This window comes from Pezoporus wallicus, unplaced genomic scaffold (genome assembly GCF_028554395.1).
Source record: "Pezoporus wallicus isolate ANWC-B61680 ecotype Strahan unplaced genomic scaffold, APGP_CSIRO_Pwel_v1 contig_2871, whole genome shotgun sequence".
Taxonomy (NCBI): domain Eukaryota; kingdom Metazoa; phylum Chordata; class Aves; order Psittaciformes; family Psittacidae; genus Pezoporus; species Pezoporus wallicus.
The window spans coordinates 1428557-1436933 of NW_026640775.1; positions in this window are offsets into that span (position 1 = coordinate 1428557).

The window sequence follows — 8377 nt, forward strand, 5'->3', positions numbered from 1 at the left end:
TGGCCTTTGGCACTTCTGTACAGAGCCACACCATCAGCTCCACCAGATTCAGCAAAAGAGCAAGTCCAGATGAATGCAAAAATCCATGAGAGTGGCAGAATGTCACCATATGAGGTTTGGCAGGATGTGGGCTGTAGCAATTGGACTGCTTGCCAAAGCACATGGTACATAAACTCAGCTTTTACCCTTCAAGAGACTGAGATTTCTGGGGAGCAAATAAGCTTCCCAGAGATGCTCATTAAAACCACTACTAACGCCAACACAACCCAGAATTTGTGATGTGCAATAGGCAAAGGTAAACTAAGCCAGGATCTGGGACAGGCAATAGCCAGAAGGGCAAACAGCCATGCTGCTTCTCTGCCTCAAGCAGTAAGGACTGGAATTAAGTCTTCCTTACTAAGATTCCCCTTCTGAGAGAGGCAGCAGCGCAGGCCTGTCCCTTTGGTTTGAGGTGACATCTCACATTCCCTCATTGCAAGGGAGAGCCATTTTTGAGGTTTGCACAGAGTTGCTTTGAATTAATTATCCTTTCTCCAGCAAAACACTTGAAAGTTCTCCCACTGCATTTCATCCTTTGCAGCCCTCAAACACGGTTCAGATTTAAAGAACAAGGTACTGCTCCTCTGTACATAGAGTTAGATAACAAAAGGTACTTCAAGCTCCAGATACTTTTATTCTACTGGTAGTTGTCTGCTATTGATCTAAAAGCAAAGTAAGAGCATGTAAAAGTAAAAATTACAGAGTTGTCCCTTGGAGAGGTGTTCTGATTGACAAGAGGTTGTCCTTGACCTAAACCGTCCATTGAAATACACCTTCAATGAGACTCTTCATGTCAATTCCCTTCATAATAACACTGAAATTGAGGTAGAATTCTCCCCTGTATCCCTGTGCATATTTGCCGTTTGATCTGGATCCAGTGACACTGCTAGCATGGACTAGTAGAGGTAGAGCCAACATAAAACTCACTCTAAAACACTGCACCTTCATTCACAGCAAAATTAGCATCACTCTGATCGCTGGCATTGAAGTCCCCAGGAGTCAGCAGGGGGACAGAGTTAACTGGCAGCATTTGACAACTGACGTTTACAACATCATTTCAGCCCTTTTAAACTGATAGCTCTTTGTAGAGTCAATCAGGAAAAATCAAATCCTGTGACACCAGTGGCTCTACTCACCCTTCTTCCACAGGAGGGCTTGTAGTGGCAGCAGGCTTTCCTCTATGAAAACCTGGAGCTCTGTTCAGGGCTTCAGCAGCCAGCCCATGTAGAATGGCATTTCCAGTAGCAGCAGCACCACAGATGCTTTCTCCCTTCACACACAGTCATCCCCACTAGCACAGGGAAGTTTTGTCCTTTGTATACCCAGCTTTTGAACTACAAAGCCATTTGGGTCCACAGCATTTACAGCCACCTGTTATCCACCCCCCAGGGCATGAAGCAGTCAGGATTGCAGCCTTGCACCTCCCTAGTACCAACCTAAGCAGCACATAGGGCTCTGGTTACCAAGAGGCATCACTCAGAGCCCCACACAGGCAGTGTTATGTCCCCAAGTCAATTGGGGCAACCCCAGCCCCACCTTGGAGCAGCAGGATCAGCATCCCACCTCACCCGCACACAAAACCTGTTGCTAACAAAGCACCTGCAGTTTTACCTCAGTTCCCAGCTACAGCAGGAAGGGAGAAATAGCCCAACCCAGGTTAAGAGCAGCTCCCCACCCCACTCGAACCAGAGACCCCCACTTACAGGTGCAAGAGCTCCACAGCAGCCCCTTCTTCAGTGCAGCAAGGAAGAAGGATGCAGCCCCAAGTGCAAGAGAGAGGGAAGAGAGACACCCTGCAGCTCCTGCCTGATGCAGGGAGGAGGCAAAGGAGGAAGGAGGGACTGGGCAAGACAGCCCAAAGCCCAGCTCCCAAGCCCTGGGGCAACAAGGCTGTCAACCTGCAGCCACCAGCATCATGCAGTGGAAAGGGACAACTGGTTGCACATCTGGGCTGGGTTTCTTAAATGTGTTCCTCTGCAAACCCTCCTACTTCTGCTTTTTAAGGCATCCCTTGACCTTAGAAAACTTGTTCACGGGGTCAGGGACTAACTTACCAGCTCCCTGACATCCCTTCAGCCATTAGAGCTGGGGTACAACCCTTTAGAACCATCCCCAACATACTAAGCTCTCCCCAGCACAGCAGGCAGCTCTCAGGCTCTCACCCTGCATGCTGAGCTACAGCATTTAGAGAAGACAAGGGGAGCTTTTTAGTCAGCAGCAGGAGCCAGGAGGGGAAAGAACAGTATGTATGGCCCAAGTTAAACTAGGTGGCCTTTGTATGTGGGATGACAGGTTTTGCCTTTCCTGTTCCTGCCTCCCTCCCCAAAATCCAGACCCATAGCAGAGTTGGTAATAGTCATCCCACCATTATCACAGCAAGCCTTCTCCCTCCTCATACAGATTAAGGATAGAGGAAAGGAATCTCAGGAATGACAGTGAGTGCTCCAGCCCTTACTTACATCCACATCCAGAACAGAAAGCTCCGGGGCTCTGACTTGACCTGAAAAAAGTGTCCTTACTTTTAGCAGGTCCCTTATAGTTCCCCTCCATAGGTACCTGTCACCAGAAGAGCCTCTCTAATCTGAACTAGGCTTGAAAAGATAAGCAGCAGCTTGCCAGACATCAGGATAACAACAAGCTCAACCATTATGCTGTGAGCAGACTGAGCATTTCTATGTGTAATCAATAGGACAAAAGCTAACAAGCACACTTTAAAAAGAACATGTTCCAGCCTTCTTGTATTAATCAATAGAAGCAAAATCCCCATGAAGTCACATACTGGTACCAGCTCAGGCAATGCAGGCAAATGACAACAAAACCAAAAGACAAACAAACCTGAACCTAAGGACAGCAGGAAACCAGAGATCACCCCCGCAGTACCTAAACAGGAGTCAAAGGCAGTCCAATAACACTACTGCATTAAAGACAGAAAGTAAATAGAGCCATAAAATATAAAAACTAATAGAAAATGAAAGATCTATAACACACCTCTCAGAGAAAGGAAAAGTCCCTTACCTGAGCTGAAGTACAGAGCTGGGGCCAATGGGGCGTGTGGCTGGGGAGGGTCCAGGTGAGGCCCTCAGGGTGATGGGGACCTGCTGGGCATCCTGAAAGCCCTGCTCAGCTACAGCTGGAACTGAGCAGCTCTGACATCTCCACAGCCATCTCCAGGTCAGGCTCCCCAGACAGGCCCTCATCACCTTGGAGTGAGGGGGGAGCACAAACAGCACCTCAAAGTGTTTTCTCAGCACTGACACAGAGGGAGGGCAAGCGGTGAGACACAGCTGTGGGGTGCCAAGAGTCACCCTACACACCATGGTTGTTGGGATCTGTGGCATCAAATCTGATTGTGTAGGGAGTCCACTCCTTTGTTTTCTCATTAGAACAGGCAAATGATGGACACAGACTATGAGCTGGATGCCTACTGCCCTTCACATCAATCCACAGCAGCTGAAATCAGAAAGACCCATTTAAAACAATACCTGAGGGAACAGGGGAGAACCATCTCCAGCTTTCCCAGATCCCAGACCCATCCCAAGCACATCAAGGGCCGTACCAGGCTGTCACCATGTGTGGCCAGCAGCATGGGATGGCTGAAGGAAGCCAGGAGGCCTCCATGGATTCTGTACAGGGACAGAAGCATCAATCTCAGTCTTTGATCAGGCCAAGTCTGTGTCCTGGGTGAGTTGCTTGTGGGTGTGATAGGGTGAATGGCTCACAAAGTGTTGATGCATTGCGGGGCTGTCTTGTGCTCTGATTTCTTCTCCTAGTTTGGCAGTCTTTTAGTGGTGAGAGGAGAAGTTGCTGTGTAGGAGGTGAATTGTGCTTGCAGGTATAGACTTGGTTTTGTTCTTGCAGGGCCTGTGACATTGCTGTTGTGTGGACCATCATTGTAGATGCTTGTGATCCCTCAGAGGAAAATGACCCCTTCTGCTTTGTGTTCTGGAGCAATCCTTCCCAAAATATAGCCACCTCAGGGTGAGTGATTCTGGGCTCTGTGTGTGTATGTATGAGTTGCAGCTTGCCTGCTCTCTGCACTGCTCCAGCACATCATGGGCGCATATGCCATCATGACACACGTGAGGACTGGCTGAGAGGGTAGTGGCAGCCTGGGCAGGTCAGAGAGTAAAACTGGTACCAAACTTTGTCCTGAGCATAAGGCCAGGATTTCTGTCACAGCAAGGATTTCTGGCTCTACATTCTGGGAGCTCATTCACCAACAACACCAGGGAAGAAGGAAGCTCAGGGTTTATTCCCCCCAGGAACTTTGGAGCACTAGAAAAACACTAGAGCACTGAAACACTAGAAAGCCTTCACCTGGAATAGTCTGTGTCAGTCACAGCCCACATGTTCAGGAAAGGTCAATTTAAAATGAGTTCACAAAGATGCTGCTGAGGGACTGGAAGAATTTGCCCTTTGGAGGAGAGGAACTGCAAACAGCACGTGCTGAGGCAGGATCTCATTCTGGGATCTCATTTGTCACTGTTCTAGGATCTCAGAGGTAAATACCAGAACACAGGACCAACATGTTTAGCTCCAGGAAAGTACTGAAAGGGCACTCAGTGGGTTCAAGGTGGCACTTCGTGCTCTCCTTTGTCCTGTGTGGCTCAACTGCATGTTTTCTATCATGTATTAGATAAGAATTTGACAGAAAATGGGTTTTGGCCATGGCAATTTTCTGCAGCCAGTGACAAAGCTGTAACTGGAGTTGGAGTCAGGCAGGTCGCTCAGGGCTGGGAGGAAAATGGGCCCGGGGTGACTTTGCTGGTGTCTGTGGGGCAGGGACCATTCTAGGCAGCATTACTTGTAGAACCCGAGCACAGGAGCTCAGGTGGGCTCAGCAGCACAGGTTGGGATGTAAGATGCAGTGTGAGTGCAGTATGGCAGAGGAGTTCAATCTGACATACCCAGGACCTTTGTCATTTCAGTTCAGCACACCTGAATGTGGTGTTAACACCATGGTGCAGCCATAGGGCTGCAGGGAGGCTGCAGCAGAGGTGCAAGGTGAGTCCTGGACAACTCTAAGCTCACCTCTAAAGATCCTGCCTTACAACAGCAGCCAGGATCCAGTCTGGGCAGTGCCCAAATACCACTCCAGACACATTTCCAGCAGCAACAGCTCTTGTGGCTCTGAAGGGCTCAAGTTAAGGTTGATTGGGGTGAGGGTTAGTTTCCAGCTACAGCTTCTGGAAATCCATCTGAAGAGGGTTTGGGTGTATGTTCATTCCTGCCTTGATGTCTCACGGTGTTTCTCAAGATGCTTTACTGACTGACCATGGCTAGGAAGGGAATGACCACATACAACATTGCTGAGGCAATGAAGAAGTGATGGTTTTGTCAAACTGGCGTTTAGAGTTCCATGGAGCAAGGAATTCCTTCAGGCTCCCAGAGCTTGAGAAGTAGAAGGCTGATCAGTAAACCTTCTGGATAAGAGGAAAGGTAACAACAGACTTCAGACAGAGGAGGAAGGCAGGTGTGATTTTGACAAGACCAGCAAAACAGAAGACAGCTGTGTTGCTACAGGAACTTGGTTCATGATAATACTAAAATCACCCCTCAGACACAAGACCCTTGCCCACAGAGACCCTTACTCATGGGACGTGTCATTCCCCCCGGGGGAACACGCACCTTGCTCTCCCCTGTTCCATACAACAGGACCTCTCTGTGCTCTGGACAGCCTGGAACGCTGTGATTGATGTTCCCGCAGCACCTCCTGTGTTCCCCTTCCTCCGCTAGAGGGCGGCACCGCACCGCTCCCGCACCCTCTCCGGCTACCACTGGCCCCGGGGCGCGGTACCGCTCGCAGCCGCCAGGGGGCACGGCGGCCCCGGACCGTCCGAGGTGAGTCCCGCCGTGCCCTGGCAGCGCCGCAGCTGGTAGGGGTGAGAGCCGGGGAGGGCGGTGGTACAGCCCCAGTGGCGCTGGGGTTAGGGGTGGCGGGACCGCCGGGGCTGAGGGAGGGCGGCTGTCCCAGGGCGGGCCGGCCCTGGCAGTGCAGACGCTGGAGCCCGTTGACAGGGCCTGTGTTCGGTGGGGTCGCTGAGCTGCACGTGGGCACACGACGCCTGTCCCTGCCCCACACGGTGTGCTTGGGGTCGGTACCGTGCCCTCGGGGGCGGGCAGTGTTCGGGGTCCCCTGTGGTGCGGTTAATGTTTTGTTTTTTTTTTTTTGTGCAGGTTTATGATTTAAATCCAGCGAGCGGTTCTGGATCTGCCACATCCTGCAATGAGACACGTTCTCTGGGCTGCACCCGGAGCGTTTCCAACCCGACAAGCCGGGACGGTGTGGCTGTGCCGGCTGGGCATTCCCACACACCTGGGTATGACACTGGAACACCCAGCCTGGATGAGTGCGGGGTCTCCAAAGAGTGGGAGCAAGGACAAGAGGAGTTAGTGCCCTAATGCCGGTGAATACCCAAAGGCACCCAACTGGCTCCACCTGCCTGCGGCTGCTGGGTTTGTCCGCTGCTGCTTCTGGTTCCCTGCTCTGGCTGCAGGCTCCCTCCTCCTGGTGCTGGTCCCTGCCTGGTTTCTGCTCCTTAGCTGTTGGAGCAGCTGCTATGGGGACAGACCCCTCCAGGCTGGCCCTGGCTCTGCTGGAGCCGGGGAGAGCTTGGAGCGGAGAGTGTGGGAGAGGCTGATGGGGGAAACTGGTTCCCACTGGTGGCAAGGACACCCTGATGAGGGTGCACAGGGAGGGGGGAGCGGGAGCGGGCGCTGCCGGGGTCGGTCTGTGCCGCTGGTGCCGCACGGGCCCGGAGGGGTTTCAGCCAGATCCTGGCTCTCTCCCGCCCTTCTGGGACGAAACGGGATATTCCTGGGGTCCTGGTCCCACTTCTGCCTCCCCGGCTGTCTTGGGGGTGCTGGGCCAGGTTGTGGGGCCGGGGTTGCCCAGGGAGCAGCTCTGGGCTCTTAGTGCAGGGCTATGCTGCCAGGATCTGACCGTGCCATGCCTGTGCCTGCACAGGGATGGACACAGCCATAGGCAGAGGAGCCCCAGAAGCAGCTGGGCTGCCTGTGCTGAGGCTGGCACTGCCACCTGCCCTGCCTGTGCCCACCCGTGACAGTGTGAAGAGTGCATGGCTCCAGTGTGGACACAGACACAGGTTTGGGCCCCATCTTGCTTTTGGGTTAGGTTTGGTTGTTTTGGGGTTGGTTTTTTACTTGTTTTGATGTTGCACATTTGATTTGGGTTGGTTGGTGTTGGTTCAGGTCCGCATGTCTTTCAGGCCCAGCTCCTGTTCATTTGCAGCTCCTGCTGGTTGCTGCTCTGGGTTTGGCTCCAGCTCACAGACAGCTCTGACCAGTTTCAGCTCCCAGTCACTGACTGTGCCATAGGGCTGAACAGAGGAGCCACAGCCACAGCATGTGTGGTGTGAAGCCCCAGGAAGTAGCCGGTCTCCTGCCCTGGGGTTGTTTTGGAGTTGGGTTTGCTTGTTTGATTTTGGGTTTTGATTTGGCCAATTTGTGTGTTGGTTCAGATCCCTGTTTCTTTCAGCCACAGCTCCTGGGCATTCCCAGTTCAGTTTTGGCTCCAGCTCCTTGGTGTCTGCTATGGGTTCAGGTCCAGCTGATGGATGGCTTTGGCTCCTGGTCGTCATGGCTCCAGCTCATCTGCAGCTTCAGGTCAGTGGTTTCTGTCCCCATAGCAGTTCTATTTTGTCACAGCTCCAGGTCTGTTTCTGCCCCCTGGATGGCTCCAGTACCATGGCATCTGCAGCTCTTGTCCATCTCCAGCCCATCTTCGCCTCCGGCTCCAGCCAGTTACAGCCTGTGCTTGTTGAACTGAGCCTGGTTTGTGGCCAGGCTGTAAATCAATCACTGTCATGATGTGGAGATGAGTGTGACCTGTTGTAATTGCTCACTTGTCCAGCCCTGGGCTAAAACGTGCTCAGGACTCATGTATAATGACTGGTTGTACATGCAATGTACATCATGTACAATGGTGGTTGTACATGCAATGAAGTAAAGAAAGCGACACAGCCCAGACCCAGTGTGAGATGCACCTTTTGCCCCAGGGACTCAGATGTTGAGCTTTGGCTAGTGCGTGTCAGCGTCCTGGCAGTCAGGGACCAACGTGACTGGATTCCCACCCCCCCACCCCCCCTTCCGGAGGGGCTTCAAGCACCAGCCCATCACCCCCAAGCGCACCCAACTAGGCCCCGGCTTTGACCCCAGAACCACCCGACTGGTGCTCGTTTCTGAGCCCAAAGGCACAGGACTCGGGCTCTGGCTCAGCCCCGGGACCAGGGCTCCGTTCTGCAGCCGGGAAATGCCCGGCTGGGTCCATCCTGCAGAGCCCCGGCCCCGCGTCCTGAGCACCCAAACACCCTCCTGA